The sequence below is a fragment of the Triturus cristatus genome, chromosome 8, assembly GCF_964204655.1.
Source record: "Triturus cristatus chromosome 8, aTriCri1.1, whole genome shotgun sequence".
NCBI classification, from domain to species: domain Eukaryota; kingdom Metazoa; phylum Chordata; class Amphibia; order Caudata; family Salamandridae; genus Triturus; species Triturus cristatus.
The window spans coordinates 271,702,562-271,721,495 of NC_140591.1; the positions used below are offsets into that span (position 1 = coordinate 271,702,562).

General features: G+C 47.0%; 1 protein-coding gene across 1 annotated transcript in view; it reads right to left on the reverse strand.

Moving 5' to 3' along the window:
• Nucleotides 1-18,934, reverse strand: part of CWF19L2 (CWF19 like cell cycle control factor 2) — a 926,849-nt gene that overhangs the window by 749,045 nt on the left and 158,870 nt on the right. The window lies entirely within an intron of this gene.

The window sequence follows — 18,934 nt, forward strand, 5'->3', positions numbered from 1 at the left end:
ATGTGTGTTTTATTAACCGTGAGGGGGGTTTCCTGAATAGTTTTGGTCGAATTTTTGTCGAATCCCCTTTGAATGGCTTGGTGTGCATGTGTATTAAATGTGCCCGTCAATAGCTACCCATGTTTGTATAAATAAACGACAAGGGTGTCTACCGGGATTAGGCACGGTAGGGCATCAGACATGTCAGAGCTTCACTAGTGGTGTAAATACATTCCACGTGGATTCATTGCATGCATAGTCGCCTTTTAATGAATATCACGCAAATCGTCATGGTGATAGGTACGTACGGTTTGTCCAGCATGTCCTAGGTGTGTCTATAAATATATATTTTTTAAAAATAATAAAAAACAGTGGCCGGCCCTGGGGATTGGGGTCAAAAAAATATAATTAGGAGACAGGCCCTGGGGGATGGGGTCATCAGGGCCAATAAATTAGAATAAGAAGGGGAACCACACAGCCCCCCTTCTTAAAAAATTAAAATAAATAAAAGACTGGCATCGTGCCAGGGACCATGCCCCCTCCATGCAGCACTCTGCAAACGCGCCCCCAACAGGCATCTCCAGTATGCGCCAGGGAGCTGCGCTGCAGACAGGTGTTCTGAGGCCAAGCCCCTTTTTACACCTCTCTGCAACGCAGCTCTGTGGCGCTTACTGGAGGTACCTAGTGGTCTAGTGTGACCCTAGGGACCCTTAGGATTCAAGGGGACTTAATCTCTCAACTTAGAACAGCCACAGGGCGCGTTTACACAGTGGTGAAGGGAGGGGACGGGGCCTGAGGTGACGTGTGCAAACACGCACCATGGCACGTTTTAAATTGGGGATATAATTTCCCTTCAATACTGAGGGCCCCTGGGGGCTAACTAGCCCACCAAGTGCTTCCAGTAAGCGCCACTGAGCTGCATTGCAGAGAGGTGGTCCAGGCCGTGCCACTTTTTACACCTCTCTGCAACGCAGCTCTGTGGCACTTACTGGAGGTATCTAGTGGGCTAGTTGGACCCTAGGGACCCTCAGGACTCAAATGAACTTAATCTCCCAACTAAAAACGGACACAGGGCGTGTTTACACAATGGTGAAAGGAGGGGACGGGGCCTGAGTTAACGTGTGCAAAAACGCCCTGTGGCCTGTTTTAAGAGGTAGTTTTAATCCCCATGCCCTATTATATACTAGGGGCTTATAGAGGAGGTAAGGCTAATCACAGGGGGACCCCAACGCATAATGTTCCCTAGTGTATGTAGGTGTTTTCACTGTATTCTAAGTGTCTTTTAACATAGCACTGGCTCTAGGACTGGTTAGTCAGACTCAGTTACCACCAGTATCCGTCTGAAAAAGTTGAGGGTACAGGATGATTTTGCAACAAGGCTTCTTTCTGCTCTTCTTTTTGTTCTTTCTGCACGTTATCCTTCTTCCTGCACTTATCTTCGTATTTGAGGACTTCTGTTGCTTCTTTCTGCACTTCTTTTGTTTCTTTCTGTGCATTTTTTCTTCTTTCTTCACATGTCCTATCTCTGTAGGCATAGTTAGAAATTAGCATTTAAAAAACCTTTGAAATTAACAGAAAAAACCATAGGTTTCAGGCATGTTATAGTTAGGAATTAGCATTTAAAAAACCTCAGAAATTCACTGAAAAAACCATAGGTTTCAGGGGTGTTATAGTTAGCTGGACTTTTCACTTGTACAAAACCATTGAAATTCCCCCGTTATAGTTAGTTCAGCTAACTATAACTCGCGCGCCCGCAATGCACTGCTGATGACGTCACATATTACATCACTCATGACATGGTCAGTGACATCACTCATGACATCACTGATGACATCTCAAATGACATCACTGATGACATCACTGATGACATCATCCTTGTGATAGAGTGGCAGACCTCCTCTCACCCTAATATAACCTTTGATACACACATTCAAAAATAGAGACTAAAATTTTCAAAACAATGGACATACCAATACCAGTTACAACAACCTCTTCAGTAATTCTAAGATCCACATACACATCCACTCATTCACCAACAGTCCAATACAGTCACTCATACATGTACTCACTCATCATATGTACTCATACACCTATACATCCTGTTACACAATGCCACTCATCCATAGTTACTCACACACATAGTCACTCATGCTAATAAAGAATCAAACATACATTTACTTGCATATACAGTTATACACACACCACCACACTTACTTCTACGGAAACTTACACATACTTAGTCTTTTAAACAATCACTTATAGAAACACATACTTATTCATACAGGAACTCTTTCAATCTCTCACTCTCACATATACTCACATATATACACCAATAGTCACATATACTAGTTTAAAACATATGTAGTTAATCATAAAGACACTATTGAGACTGTCATTCACTCACTAACACACCCATACACACACTCATCCACCCATACAGTCCTGCACACATACTGTGTTCAACACATACAAACAGTGAGTCACTCATTCATGCACCTATGCACTACGTAATACCCCCACCGAACCATGCAGACACTCAGACTGATACTCAAAAAACCAACTAATAACCTATATAGACACCCATGTAGCTACTCACCAACCCATGCAGCCACTTATACACAAAGTGAGAGACTGATACAGATATTTACATATTTAAACATTACTCACTAAGCCATGTATTCACTATGATACACTTAATCAGTCAGTTACACAATCAATTTTTCAAAAACAAATCATCCATTTAGACACTTATATACCCATTTATTCTTCCATCGACCTTGAGATATACATATATAAAACATATTTAATTTTCAGAATAACACACATTCACTGGATGATGTCATCAGTGATGTCATCAGTGATGTCATTTGAGATGTCATCAGTGATGTCATGAGTGATGTCACTGACCATGTCATGAGTGATGTAATATGTGACGTCATCAGCAGTGCATTGCGGGCGCGCGAGTTATAGTTAGCTGAACTAACTATAACGGGGGAATTTCAATGGTTTTGTACAAGTGAAAAGTCCAGCTAACTATAACACCCCTGAAACCTATGGTTTTTTCAGTGAATATATATATATATATATATATATATATATATATATATATATATATATATATACACCCATTATATATATGTGTGTGTTTTCATTTATCATTTTAAAATATTTTCCGGGGTCCCCGCATATGGGCGGGAATATTCAAGTGCTTATGACTATTGATGAGGATCCCCTGGAAGTGAGCCTACGCCTGCCGGGTGCTGCCGCATGTACTGCGGGCAGCCTGACTTCGCCGAATAGGAACCAGACTTGTAAACAACCGCAGAGAGGGAACTTGCTGCACCACTGAAGGTTTTCATACCGCGGTCACAGCTGCTGAGAGGTGTCCATGCGGTCTGTGGCAATCTTTTTAAAGAATGGATTTAGATGTAGAAAATCAATCATAGTGTGATCCATTGGTGATGTAAATAAGATTGTATTCTATGCTGAATTCCTTATCAGTTGCTTCTGAAGATTTTTTAATTTTAAATAAGCTTATTGTATTCTTGATCATTTTGTATATGAATTTTAGCCTTGTAAATATTATTTGTTTTATGTCTGTACTTACTTTTATGATTTCCACTGAAGAAATCGAATAAAGTTTATTTTGAATTGAATGGAGTCGAGTCCATGGTCTGCGCGACTCACCAAGTCAGTGTGTTATGCAGGGCTATCAATATTGTGCACCTTGTTGTTCGGCAGTAAAGCTAGGTTTGGCGGATCATTTCAGCAGACTGCAGTTCTTGTGGTGGCTACTGGATGCCAGTATCGGCACGCGCCTCTGGGTTTACTCCCCATATTCAAGCAGAATGTTTTTGATCCCAGAATGTTCATTGCATTTTGAAGGTGGTTGAGATCCTGTGCAAGACGGGGACCTGGTATATTTCCAGTCAGAACCAGTGGGCAAAGGGTGCTGATCGGAAGAGCCGTTTTGTTGGTCCCGGGCTCGAGTACGCTAGTTTGGCAAGCTTGGATTTTGTGCATTTGGCACAGAGGCTTCAGTGATGGGGACGGCGTCTACAGGGGGAAAGATTGAGGGGTTTCTGGGGGTGTACTTTGTGGTTCAGGAATGTATTTGTATGTTTTTAGGGCATTGCAGGAAACATCTCAGACATCAAGCATGGCAAATGTGACAACGCTGTTTGAGAATGACTAGTTTGTTGTATTTTTCTTGTATGTTTTGTATCTGTACTATGCAAACTCTGCAGGCTTGTTTGTGTCTTTGATCATGGTTCACACACTTTCTCAGTTGCATTTTTTGTCTTCCAATGGTTGCTTGCCCAAAATTTATTCATTTGATCTTGAATGTGTATGTCTTGTAGCATGCTGTCGGGCAGTGGTGGTGTATCAGCGGCAGGATGGTTTGTTGAGTTTGGTGCTCACCCTTGAAGTGTGTGGTGATCTGTGGATCAAGGGTTTGAGTCACTCATGGCATGGCCAACTTGTCTTTCCATTCTTCCAGAGTCAGTGGGTTGAGTACTTTGGAGTCTTCAGTTGCATGGAAGAGCATCTGGTCTCCTATGGCATGGTGGGGACCAGGTAAGCATTGTGTCCTTCGCAAATTTGCGGGGGTGGTTGTGGAGGGCTGTGCTACCTTGATTGGTAATGCTCAAACATGAACTTACTGGTAGTGCCCGTCTCCTGGGGTCAATTGTCACAGAAACTCTTAGACAGGCGATGGCTTGACGGGTGGGGGAGGCCTCCCCTATTGGTGTATGGGCCTCCTTGAGTTTTTGCTTCTGTAGTCAATGTTGGCTTGGTGCTGTGGTCTCCGGGCTATGAACCGTGGCACTTCAGTGCCAATGGCTGGTTTGGGCTGGATGTGTCCAGCTCCAGGTTGGGCGTGCAACAGCAGCAATCAGATGTAGCCACCACATGGCCAGAGGACGCACAAATGTTGTGAAAGAGAGAGTAGACCTATCCTTTGCATTACACGCACTATTCTCCATACCTTCATCCCAATTATTTTCAGGGATTAAAATGAAAGTACTACTGAGGCCGGCATACATTTCCCTCCCTTCTCCCCGTCCCAAAAAATGTAATGTAGTGGGGAGCCGCAGCCAATTCGTCAAGGGAGCCATGGGTCGAAAAGGTCTGGGAACCACTGGTCTATGAGCAAATTAAGGAAGTTCTGATTAGACAGTTTATGTATTAGAATATTGTCCACTTGGCCAGGATAGTCATATAATCCTCAGGAGGTTCGTGCTATTTATCTAACCAGAACTCACAAATTATCTTAAGTTGCTTCTCTTATATTTTGAACATTATATCACACATGAGATTACTGAAAGGAAGAAGAATGTGTATTAAATATTTTGTCTCTATGGACCACTGAATTGGCAAAATTTTGTTGTTATATATTGGTTTCTTGTGAATTAATGGGTTGAAAACATCCACATTAACTGATTATGTTAAATTTATACCACAAGGGACTGTGTTTTGGGGTTATTTGCAGTGACTACAGCATTTGCTTATTGATTGCAATAAAGATTTGCATTACATAAATGAATTAGGTGAGCTAACTATAAATCAGGAACCAATAACATGTTAAATAGACTAATTGAAATATTTCATTGAGTATGTATATTTTTGTTTCTGTGACAAAGAGGGATCAATGGTCGGGGCAGAGCTAGCTAAGATGGCTGCCCAGATGTGCCTGTAGGGAATTCAGACTCCCCGCTTTCTATATCCTGATACTATCCTGTGTTTTGGCATTACCCAGGACTGCAGAAGTTATCCCTTGAGAGGCGAAATCGCCCTGCCTGCATTTGGGGTTTTATTGAGTCAATTGTTACTCTGCTTGATCGGCTTCTGTCGGGCACTGTTTGAGGCATGAGGGGTGTGGCCGAGTTGCTGTGTAGCGGCATCCTGAATGTTGGCGCCCATAAGGTCTTGAGGCTTGTGGGTTCGGAAGCGAGGGCCCAGTGCAACCCGATTGCAGTGCATGGGGGACCCGGCAGAGGGGGCCGCGCAGGTGCATCGACCTCGCAAAGCGGCCTGCAGAAAGCTCTGGGTGGAGGCCTGCCTTCCGATTCTCCCACCTTTCGGATCCCTTTTGTGTTCCCTGCAGCCTCCTCCCAGTCTGAAAGGGATGCACCACTGCTTACCCTAGACGCTGTTCCGGGGCAGTTTCGACTCCTTCTTGGACCCCCACCGGATCACTGATTATGGCATAGGGGCATGGCTGCGTGGCACCATGGCGCTCCCTGGACTATCTGAGGCTGTGGGGCACGGGTGCTAGAGAGGAACAAGGTGAGGGCACTGCACGGGCGGCTGGTGCGGAGTGCTGGGGCTTGGGAGGAATTGCCAGAGGGCCCTGGCATCGATGGCCTGCACTGGCCTGGAGGGATTCTGGACAATCAATTAGTCATTTGCAGAGCACAGTACTGTCACCCATAAGGGTATCTGGGCACTGAGGGTGTTGTGTCTCAGTCAAAAAGCCAGGTCTTGAGTTTCTTCCTGAAGTCTGCCAGAGAGGGTGCTTTCTGAAGTTGCGGGTGGGGGAGCAGGTTGTTCTAGGTGGCGATGTAGCAGAAGGAGCGGCCAACTTTGCGGCTGTGTCAGATGTGGGGGATGTGAGCGAGGTAGTGTTTGATGGAGCTTAGGGTCCTTGAGGGCTGATGGAAGTTCAGTCAGTGGTTGATGTAGGATGGTCCTTGGTCGTGTTGAGCTTTGTAGACATGTGTGAGGATCTTGAACTGGCATCTCTTCTGGATGGGGAGTCAGTGGAGGTTTCTGAGGTGTGAAGTGATGTGGGTCCATTCGAGGAGGTCCAGGATGAGTCTGGCTGCTGTGTTCTTTATGGTCTGGAGTCTTCGGAGGAGCTGGGTGGGGATTCCGGCATAGAGAGTATTGCCGTAGTCAAGGTGGCTGATGACGAGGGCCTATGTGACGGTTTTTCCGGTATTGACTGGGAGCATGCGGAGGATGTGGAAGCAGGAGCAGGCAACTGCATTGACTTGTCATTTCATGGTCAGTTAGCTGTCGAGGATGATGCAGAGGTTGCGTGCATGGTCGGTCGGTGTAGGCGTGGGTTCGAGTTCTGCTGGACACCAGCTGTGATCCCTGATGGAGGTGTTCTTACAGAAAATCAGTACTTTTGCTTTGTCAGAGTTGAGTTTGAGGCAGTGGCCTCTCTTACAACTGGCTACGTTAGTCATGGTGTTGCGGAAGTTGGTTTTGGTGGTGGGGGGTATGTTGCCGTTTCGGCTTGTGTGGTACTGAGGGCCTGTGTCCACTGTGTCTCGGTTACTTTTCTCCAGCTTCGGTGGGGAGTGGGGGGGCAGTGGTGTTTGGTGGTGGTGTGCTTGGGGGTCAGAGATGATGAAGTGGATGATGAGGCCAGATGATATCCGTGACGTGGGTGAGTTTGAGGTAAAGATGGAGGCAAGTGTGTTTCTGGCTTTGTGTGAAGGTTCAGTGACCATTTGAGTGAGGCCGATGTTGTTCAGGCTTTCCAGGAGGGTGATGGATTTGGCATGAATGAGGTCGTTGACGTGGAAATTGAGGTCGCCGAGTAGGATGTAGTAATGGGAGTTGATGGCTAGGGGGGGCGATGATGTTGGAGATAGCATCACAGAAAGCTGGGCAGGGGCCAGGAGGTCTGTAGGCGAGAGTGCCTCTTATCATGGTCTTAGAATCGGTCTGTAATTGAAGTTGAGGTGCTCCATGAGAGACGTTGGGTCGTCATTGAGGCATCGGATGGTTTCCCTGAAGATTATGGCGATACCCCCACTGTGTTTGTTAGAGCGGTCTTGGTGAATCATTTTATAGCCATCGGGAGCGGCGATGTCGGGGTACGAGGAAGGGTTAATCTATGTTTTAGTGATGAAAGCAACATCCCGGGAGAGGGTGGTGATGGGGTCCCAAATTTCTGTGGCATGTTTTCAGACGGAGCAGACACTTTGCGTTGGACCTGTTGCGGGTTGTTCGTAGTCTTCTGATTGGGAGCGGTACGGGTTCCGTTCGGGTAGGAGGTCCTGTGTGGGAAGCAAATTTGCAGTGGCAACAGGTGAACGGTTCTGTGGTTGATCAAAGTGAGGCTGTGAAGCAGCAGTTGGTGTGGTGTCCGTGGCTCAGAGCGAGGAGCTCCTCAGTAGTGTAGCGGCGGGTGACTGGAGGATCAGGGGCCCTGGCACTGGTCACTGTCCAGATGCAGAGTGGTATTGACGGGCTTACCTTTGGCTCGCCTTTGAAGCGCCAGCAGAGAGGCTGCGCAGTGGCCTCCATAAGTAGTCCTGGAAGGTGAGAGGGGCTGTCAGGGAAGCGGTAGGGCAAGGAGCGGGAACAGTGTGGGAGATGGAAGAAAACAGCGGGAGAGGGCGTGGCAACCAACGGAGGTGATGAACCAAAGCCAGGCAAAATACCATGAATTTTTTTAAGTGAATTAAATTAGAGTGAATGATAATAGTCTAATCAATATCAAAAATACATCTAAACAGACCAAACCAAAGTAAACAAAATCAAAGGAAATGCCACAAGAATTAAGCAGTAGCATTAGACCTGTGGACAGCGGGATCGAACAGGAAGGCAGCGGTGACTGGGAGCACAGTCCCAGACTTGTGTAGCTGTCATTGGCAGCGTGGGAACAGATCTACAACCAAGAGTCAAGGGCTACTCATTAGAGCCACACAGCGGCCTCCATAAGTAGCCCTGGGAGGGGCCGTCAGGGACACGGGAAGGCAGTGAGTGGGAACAGCATGGTAGCGAGAAGAAAATGGCAGGGGTTGAGACAACCAATGGAGAGGAAAGAACCCAAGCCGGAATAAAGACCACAAATTTAAGGTGAATTAAATTAGAGTGAATGATAGTCTAATCAATCTAAAAAATAAATCTAAACAGACCAAACCAAAGGGAACCAAACAAAGAAAATGCCACAAGAATTAAGCAGTAGTATGAGACCTGTGGACCGCAGGACAGTGGGATCCAACAGGTAGGCAGCGGTGACAGGGAGGGTAGTCCCAGACTCCTGGAGCTGTCAGCTGCAGCGGGTGAGTAGCGTCATGATAAAGGGCTACTAGTGATTGTGGTTTTTCTCTGGAGGAGCTAAAGCCTCGCCGGCCCTGGAGAGCCTGGACCAGTGGGTGGAGTGCGCATGCGGGACACTTTCAAGGGGGTTTACTGGGTGCTGGAGGGGACTGTGTGAGCCTGCGGGCGCGGGCTGGGAGCGAATCGCACACGCCCAGTCCTGAGAGCCTTGGTGCACCGCAGAGAGAGCAGTGTCAAAGGACTACTGGATGGTGGAAGGCGGCATTCCCTGCCTAGAAGTACAGTGGACCTGTGATGAGCTAGTCCGGTTTACGGTACGCCCACTCGGGTGCCAGTCCGGAGGAAGAGTGCCCTGACTTAGCGGACCTCTGCGGGGGCAGGAGCCTTACCAGAGGTGTTCCTGGGTGCTCGCACTGCTCTTGAGGGTGCAGATCTGTAGTGTACCACTTTCCCATTGGTGTTTGGACCTAAAGGCAATGTCCTGGGCAAGCCCGTTGGCCCAGAGTTAAGGGCCTCGCCCAGTCTTGTGGGCCTCTGGGGGCCTGGGAGTGCATTCAATTGGGTTGCTTTGCTCTCATCCTTCCACAATGGGTAAGGACAGGCAACAGCGACAGCAGCAGGGGAGTACCATTACACAGTACACTACACTTCGCCAGGCTACTCATAGTCTCACTTGGTTGGAGCATCAGCGCTCCCTGGATCCCTCGCTGTTGGCGAAGGAGGAGCCCTCTCATGCCACACTACTGGAAGCCAAACAGAGGTCGTGGGCGGCCTTGGACGGGCAGATAGCTTGGGTGTCCATACAGGTTAATCTGTTGAGGGCTGACCTCCGCAAAGTGGCTGACAAAGTTGAAACTGCAGAGGCCGACATAATTGCTTTACAGACCGAGGTGAAGCAGTTAAACAACAGGTAGCTCAGCTGCAAACGGCCTCGGGCTTCATGGAGCAGAAAGTGGAGAATGCGGAGGGACATTACAGGAGGAATAATATTCGATTGCTGGATGTCATGATCTCGGCCAGCGGCTCTAGGAAGTCACCCCCTGTGCACCCATCATACTTTCAATGACTGTGCCCCTGTAAACTGTGTGGCAAAATACATGGAACTCTCCTCGGGGCCAAGTACTGGCGGAATTACTTCTTATAGTGTTCTAGTTAGGCTTTTTGACTGCTTTCTGTTTACCCCTTTATGATTATGCTTGACTATGCCTTCTTGATTCATATGCCTTAATGCTGCCTTGTCTGCCTCCTTTCATGTTCGTGGTACACCACATTAGGAGGTGTCCTTGTGCCTGCTTCTTCTCTGCAGGCTTGATGCACTGAAGAACTCCGATTCACAGACTTCGGGTGCGGCGGCCATCTTGGAAGGGGCTCGAGTGTAAAACAAGCCCTGCACTTGACCGTGCTCTCACTATTTCTCCGTCTGGCAGCGAATGCAGTCTTGACTTTGTTCTGGCTCCTGCACCCAAATGGGCGTGCCCTCAGCTCCGACTATGGCAGACATCGGAGTAATGGTAGCGGTCAGAACTGGACGATAGCGACACCACAAATCTAAAGCGGACCCTTTTGGAGAGCTCTGGTTTGAGAGCAATCAGGTTTTGAGATTGGCCCAAACTCGGGGGTAAGAGCGCTTGGCGCTAACGTGCTCATGCTTAGGAGAGTAATTTTTGGAACAATCAATGTATATGTTGCGAGGCAGGCCCGCCTGTTTTTGTGAAAAACTGAGAACTATTGGGGAATATCGCCTGATAGTGTAAAAACTGTGAACTATTGGGGAATACTGTCCACAGATATTGGCAGCAAGCATGACCGTGTCTGTCTCTTCGCCTAATCGACAGCGATCCCCATCTTGCAGAACATGTCCTAAAGTCAGCTCAAGACATCTAAAGAGTGAATCCTGGTAGGTGTTGAAACATATGTGATTATACCTTGCAAAATGCTCTATAGTGTGTGAAGTTTATGCCTACTGCATATTACACATATGTTGCTCATCGTCAACTACACTGTTCTATTCATAGGGCTGCATATCACACAAATCCATCACACCCAGTCTAGGAGACTGTGAGGCAGGGCTCAGGTAACTATTTACAGGCGTAATGGTACAGGTGGTGTAGAGGGGAGGTCAAGAAAGAGTAATAACAAACTTTTTGTTTATTAATTTTCAGGTCTCCCTCCCAGCAGTTCCTTTCCCAACACCCTTTCCCTCGCCTGGCTACTCCAATACTCTGCGCCATAATGGTAATCAGACTTGGTGGTGCCTGGAGGTGGAACATTCTGGCAACGAGCAAGCCCCGAGGAATCTCGAACTGACACTGGCTGTACCTGAGAGGACAGCAGGGATGCCTGCTGTGCAGTTTTTGAAGAACTGGGTGAAGACTGTGCTATGTCCTAGGGATCTGTCTCCTTTGTTCATTGTAGAAAGGGCACATAGGGATTTAGTATGGGTCCCGCCGCCTGGTGCCCCACCGTGAGCGATTATCGTTTGGAGTTTGAATTATAAGAACAGGGAAGCAATCCTGAGGGCGGCTAGAGAGGCTCCCATCCCACAGTATTAACACTGAAACATTGCCATCTATCCAGATTATACTCAACAGGTGCAGGACAAACGCAAATCCTTCCTTGAGGTGAAGAGGCAATTGCGCACTTTGAATCTCAGGCATATGCTGTTGTACCTGCCAAGCTCCGTGTCATTACTTCAGGGAGGTCTCATTTCTTTGAATGCCCACAGGATGTTTGGTCATGGTTGGCCATGTCAAGCGATCGTCCTGCATGAATGCTCAGTGTGCCTTACCCCTTTAATACTAGAGGGGCCGTGGGTGGCAGGGGCACCCGTGTCAGAGTGAGGGCTCTGGGCCCTCTGTCGGGGGTCAGCCGCATTGTGGTCCGTTATGATGATACGATGACTGCAGCTGAACTTGATGCGCTCCGGATTCCTGAGACTATGGCGGGCGATGTGCAAGAGGGTCGGCATTGGAGGCACTGTCACAGGACAGTGATGTTGTACTGGACACGTTTCCACCAAGAAGGGTTGAAGGATGCTCCCCTTCCTTTTTTTCCTTTTTTGTTTGATGGGGGAGTCATCTTTGTGTTCAGTCTGTGGGGGAGAGGAGGCTGATTGCCGAGGGTGAATTTCTGAACTGACCCTGTCATTGCTTGGGGGTGTTCTGCTACTGTTCTGAGAAATGTGTGTGTATGTCTCGACTGTGGGGCGGGACTTTTATTTTTTCTTATACTGTTACAATTCTCTTTTTTGCATATTTCATGTTTGAGCTCAGGGCTTCCCCTCAGTTGTGTGGGAATGGCCGGGCACAGTGGGACCTGTTGCCTTTGGGCCACACTGGGGCCATAGGACTGACTGGCGAGCTGGTTAGTTGAATGGCCAGTGGTGATATTTGTAGTGAAACGAGGTGGAGGTCCAGAGTTTGTCGGGGGGGGGGGGGGGGGGGGGGGGAGAGGAGGGGTTTGTTGTGGTAGATTCTTGGGGTGATGATGCTGAACGTCTGAATGCATCGCGAGCGGTGGACGTGTCTGCGCAGTTTGTTGGTTCGTGCTTGTGCGAGGTGGGTGTTGGGTGGAGACTGGTTGAGTTTGGGTAGAGGGTCTATGTTGCTGCTCTTCTCATCATGCCACAGAGGGGACGTTTGCTTATGTCCGACAGTTGTCCGTTTGCTATGGGGACGGTAGACCAGTTTAGGCTCCTCCATGGAATGTGCGGGGGCTTGGAAAATATAGAAGACGTTAGCGGGTGCACTCTTTTCTCAGGAGACAAAAGGTAGACAGCAAATGCCTGCAGGAGACTCATCTCTCCGATAGTGAGGCAGCCAAACTTGGTAACAAGCAGCAGGATCAGCTTTACAGTGCTAATTATTCTACTTATTCCCGGGGGTAGTGCTTGTCTGGGCTCCCCTTCGCTCTGACGTATATGAAGGCGGATGTGGAAGGGAGATATATTTTGGTTCAGGGACGACTGGCGGGTGAGGAGGTGGTCTTGGTTAATACCTTTGACTCTAATGTTAATGATGAAAACTTCTATCTGACGGTGCAGTACACATGTCTGTGCTTGATACTCGGGTACTGTGGGTGGGGGACTTTAATTGTGTGCTGGATGGGGTGTTGGACAGGCACCCTTCAAGACAGGGTACCAAAACTAGGATGACAGCAGCTCTCCATGATGCCGTGGTAAACCTGGGTATCTGTGATGTATGGCGGGCTCAACATCCTTTGGTCCAGGATTACACCCGTTACTCACTGACTCACTGGATATTTGTCTTGATCACATTTAGGGCTCCCGGTTTTATGGTATTTATTTTTTTGCCATTTCCGTCTGTATTTATCCATATTTATTTTTTGCTAATTTTATCTGTATTTATCCATATTTATTTGGGGTTTTGTGGAAAATGAGGCTGAAATTCGTATATTTCCATATTTATTTAACCGATAAATATGCACTCATGCTTGAATGTCTGCCAGATTTTAGTGCTGTGAACAAAACACCCGCAGAATATAAATCAGTGCACTTATATGAAAATATGCAAATTTCAGTATCAACCTTGTACATATCTACTGCTGTTAAAGCCTCTTTACTAAAATTCATTTCTTTTTTAACCCCCTTAGCTACCAATTCACACATCTATTGTCCTGGCAGTCATTGCAGACAGTATTTAGAATTACTCAAAAAGCAATCCAATTTCCGTTTTTATCCACATTTAAAAATAAATACAGACAAGAAAATGAATGTTTTCAGTCTGTATTTATCTCTAAAAGTCAGTAAATACGGAAAACAGGGAGCCTTAATCACATTCTTATGCCAGCTCCGATGGACCCTGATGTTTTTGAGATTTCACATCAAACCCGTTATCTGTCGGATCATGCCCCTGTGTATTATAAATTCGTAATGGGGGTTGAGGGGGTGTAAGACGGACTCAAGAGGGATGGAGATTATCCCCTGAGGTACTGCAGGATCTTGAGGTGAGGGATATCCTGTCTGGGGCGTTTAAAGAGTTTTTTTTAGCTCAATGGATCCAAAATGCGCTCTCCGGCGAGGGATTGGGAGGCCATGAAGGCAGTGCTCCAGGGTTGCTGGTTGGGGCTCTCCTGTGGAGTGCAGCGTACTTTACAAGCGGAACAACTTCAGAAGGAGGACGCCCTGGCACAGGTTCAGTGTCCAATTCTGTATGGTGGGGTGGGGCAACGGGAAGAATTGCGCCTTTTGAGGGAGGCTTCAGCTGTTCGGGATAGGTTAGAGTAGTTTATACTTCGTTCCTACCGCCCGCTTTTCCACTGAGGGGAGGATAGATCTGGGCGCCTCCTTGCTTGGCTTCTTCGATGGGACATCCCATGTATGTCATTCTGCACCCCCGTACTCCTCATGACCAGGAGGTTTACACACAAGACAGAATAGTAGATACCTTGTGCACTTATTTAGAGTAGGTGTCCTTTGCAAGCTCTGGCCTTTTAAAAGGTACTTCCACTCATGCGGTTGGGTGGTATAAAGGAGAGTGAATTGGATGAGGCCCTCACATTGGAGGAAATTCAAACAGTTCTGAGGCAACTTCTGGGAGGCAAGTCACCGAGATGCAATGGTTTCCCAACTGGGTTTTATCAGACCTTTGTGCAGCATCTATTGGAAGTGTATCTTGTGGCTCGAGAAGGGGGGTTACCTGCTTCGATAAGGGAGACCTGCATTACCATGCTTCCGAAGCCCTGTGGGGGACCCATTGGACCCCTCGATTTCTAGATCTAGTACGATGATTAATACAGACACCAAGATCCTCTGTCAAGTCTTGGCCCTCTGGTTGCACCTGGTCGCTACGCTGCTGGTCCATGTAGACAAATGCGGGTTCATGCCTCTTCTACAGCACCAAACTGACTGAGGCTTTGCAGAGAGGGGCAGGATACCTGATCCAGACTTAATTCCTCCTTGGAAGGTCCCCCTGCTCCCAGTGGCTCTCCCTCACTAATTAGGACCCGTCCGTGCAACCGGGAAGTCGAGAACTAGATCTCCGCGCCAGAAGGAACTCGTGATGCAGGGCTCTTTGGATTCTCTCACAAGTTGTTCCAAGTTATTCCCACATCAGAAAAAAACATTCTGTTTAATATTCATTGGATATAAATAAAACAATACAGCTATCAGATTACAACAAAGTTTTTGGAACAGAAAATCAACTGCTTCTGGCCCTGGATCTTCTAAGAGTCTCAGCAGGAAAGACCAATTCCTTTAAGATGCACCCTGTGTTGATCCACCTACTCTGAGTTATCATAGCTGGTCCTGAAGAAGGTGGATTTTCAATTTATATTCCACCGAAATGTACGTAGACCGGAGTGCATAAGATCCCAACCTACAACACAGCAATGTCTGGAAAAAATAGCCTTTTTCCTGTTGTCTTTGGCCAGTGATTGTAAACATAGGTTCACTTAGGGATCAATGCTTTAAGTGAGTAAATGCATGTGTGTGTGAGGAGAAAGTGGATTTGAATGTATGGGCATATGAAATTGATATGAGGCATTGTCGTTTTTTGGGGAGATACTGTTTACATATAGAGGTTTGTGGCCTTGTGTTTTTTAGTCAGAAATGTTTTCTTGATTGTTTTCGTATATGAAATTAAAAGAACTGATCAAAGAACTGGCACCACACATTGGATTAAACCATGGATACTCACAAACATTTGACAAGGGGCCACAAAGTGCGGTCTGTGGTGTGACCGAGGGCCGTACTGATGCCAGCAGGGTGGTGGTAAGGGGCCTGGGTGGGTCAGGGACTGTGTAAAGAGATCTAGAAAAATGTTATATAAACAGGCAAGCATGTATTTGCAGGTTACTAAATGCTTGTCTGTATATTTAACATTTTTTTTCTGAATGTTACTGTTCAGAAACTAAACAGCAGCTCGTGCTGCTGTTCACCAAGGGGGCCGCATGGAAAGGTCAAGAGGGCCGCAAGTGGCCCCCCAGGCCGTACTTTGATTATCACTGGATTAAACTGTATAGCAATGTATATATTGTATGTATTCACATTTTATCTTGTGTATAATCCAACTGAGTGATCAAAGAAACAATAAAATATATTGGAGTAAATTGTACAGCACTGCATATATTGAATGAATTCACATAACATTTTTTGTACAATTCAACTGAGAAATGTAAACGGTATAAAGAAATGACAAGTTAAAAAATGAGCCTTTAAATAAAAATAGAAAATAAAAATTGAATTTGGCACAAGGTTTAATTTTGTAATAGTAATTCACACATGGCCAGCGTTGGGAGCTACTTGTAGCCCTATAAGAAGCAATACAAGTCTAGTGGGACATTTCATTAATATTTATTGCTTGTTCCTCCCTTTTGCTCTCTGGCGGAGCTGAGTGGGCCATCATTTCAGGATCTACTGCACCTGGACTTTCCTGCTGTTGGACTTGTGCCATAGGGGGTCACACCAACTTGGTCAGGTAGGTCCAACATGGCTTAGCGGGCTTTTAACTCTACTACAGACCATGCTGACATTTCTAGATCCTTGCCCATAATACAATCTACAGGCAGTTTTGGAGATACCGTAACTCTCTTAGGGCCAATTACCGCTCCCCAGCTGAGATTGACTACTGCCATGGGATGGCTCAGAAACCCCCACCCTCTGCTCCTCCATGCCCTATGATCGACAAGCTGCTGAACTACAAAGAAAGGGATTCCAACCTTGAATATGCACGGGTGATAGGGGAGCTGTTAATTCAATCTACGCGCATTATGATCTTCCTGGACTACACAAGCCAAGTTCAAAAATAAACAGTGCACCTACGAAGAGGTCAAACAAAAACTGAGAGCCATGAAATTTCAATACATGCTCCTATATCCAGCAAAGCTTACAGTAATCCACAACTCCAAATCCTTCTTCTTTGACACCCTAGAAGATGCTTGGGAATGGGCAACCAAACATCCTTCCACTGTTTGTAATCCGGCTCCAGGATGGGATCCAGACCACTGTGCCCCCATCACCCAATCTACCTTATCGACACAGAGATTAAATTATATGCCTAAAGCCTAGCGACCAGGCTCCTCAGAGTGCTCAGACGATTGGTTCATCCGGACCAATGTGGCTTTATGCCACATTGTAGTAGTTAGCTCTGGCACATATGCATCATCTGAGGGACTCACTCGCATTGCTCCTTAATGACTTTGAGAAAGTGTTTGATTCCCTAGATTGGATTTTTGGGAGGGGAATACTGCTAAAAAATGGGTTTCAGCCTAAATTCATGTCATATATTTGAATCCTTTACACTCAACCGTTACCCCAATTGCGGGTAAAATGGTATTCTTTCCCCAAGGTTCCCAATATGTTAAGGCAGCAGGCAGGGATGCCCCCATCCCCTCTCCTTTTTGCCCTGGCCATCGAGCCATTTGAAGCAAGATTCAGATGCTATGCACAGGTGTGAGGGTTTGACTGAGTGATCACAGTGGAAGACCAGGTAGCCCTGTATGCTGAAGACACGCTTTTGTTCCTCTACCGTGCCTTGCTTAATGGGCCTCATCTAGTGCACATGCAGGAACTCTACAGAGTAGCTCAGGTCTGCGGGTGATCTGATCCAAGTCCCTACTCGTGCCACTGAAGGGAGATATGGGAAACGAAGGGAGGCGGTTGCAAATACCGGTCTGTGGAATTAGCTTTAGATATTTAGGGATCCAGGTTGCCCTTGAACCCAATCTCACCTGGGCACTGACTCTCAGCCCACAGATGCTCCAAAGTGAAGTGGGACCTAACCAGATGGGCTGCTCTACAGTTGAACACGGGGCAGTGTGGTCCTCTTTAAAATTATGTCCCTTCCGTGTTACCTCTACACGCTCCAAAATGTATAGTGGACTATCCCCCATGACTGGTTTCAGGGCCTACTAGCCAAGATCTGTTCCTTACTATGGGCTGATATGCCCCCACAAATCACTTTTGGTAAATGTACCCAATCGACTTAAGACGGTGTCATGGGTATGGCTGACATAAGATTGTATTACCGGCTGTACCAGACGCTGGTACTGAATGACTGACTGTATTAGGGGTGGTTTGTAACAGCATTTCGGCTATAGGTGGCACTGGTGGCCTGCAACAACATTACTGACATGCTCTATGGATACCCATCCTTCACATTAACCAAATGATTATTAGGGTGGTATTTCTGGTGTGCTGAGCGACCGTCGGGTGGATGGGGTGCAATCGGAGGGTCACGATTTAGGCCCCACCATGGCACTGCCGTTGGTTGCACCATTGCACACAACTTGATGGGTTTCATACAAGGGACCTCATCAGCATCTCATTGGTGGGAGAAGTACAGTAAGGTACGCAGATGAAGAACTCCAACAGGAATATGACCTCCACAAAACTCAGTAGTACAAATATCTTCAGCTGTGCCATGCCCTCATGCAACATCAGGACTCTCAGATGAGGCCCCCGAATGCAACCCCATGGAAGCCAGGATACTTATGGGCCAACAAGAAGAGACAAAAATCCCCTACAGACAAATCACTGGTCATTTGCTACCCTGACACCTTTGCAGCCTTAAAGGGACAATGGGCCACGTGGACGGGTTCCTTGAGGAGGATGACTGGAGGGAAACTCAAATGGCCCCCCAGAAATTGGCATGTCCTCCCAGCTCTCCTTCATTTAACTTAACTATTTGCATATTACTTTTCTTACACACAAGAGACTACGGCAAGCTGGAAGGTGCCCTACATGAGAATGTTTCCGATGGCCAGAAGAGGAGGGCACCTTCTATCATGTGGTCTGGGAATGCCCCAGGATTGCCGCGTATTGGCAGGAGATTTTCACCCATCTATTGAGGGTCCTTCCACACCTGATATATTCTTGCCCAGTATTGCGCTGCTGCGACCTCTAGAGGATTTGAGCGGTTTACCAGGGGACACCGAGCTTTGGTGGGGATAGGCACCCTCCTTGCTAAAT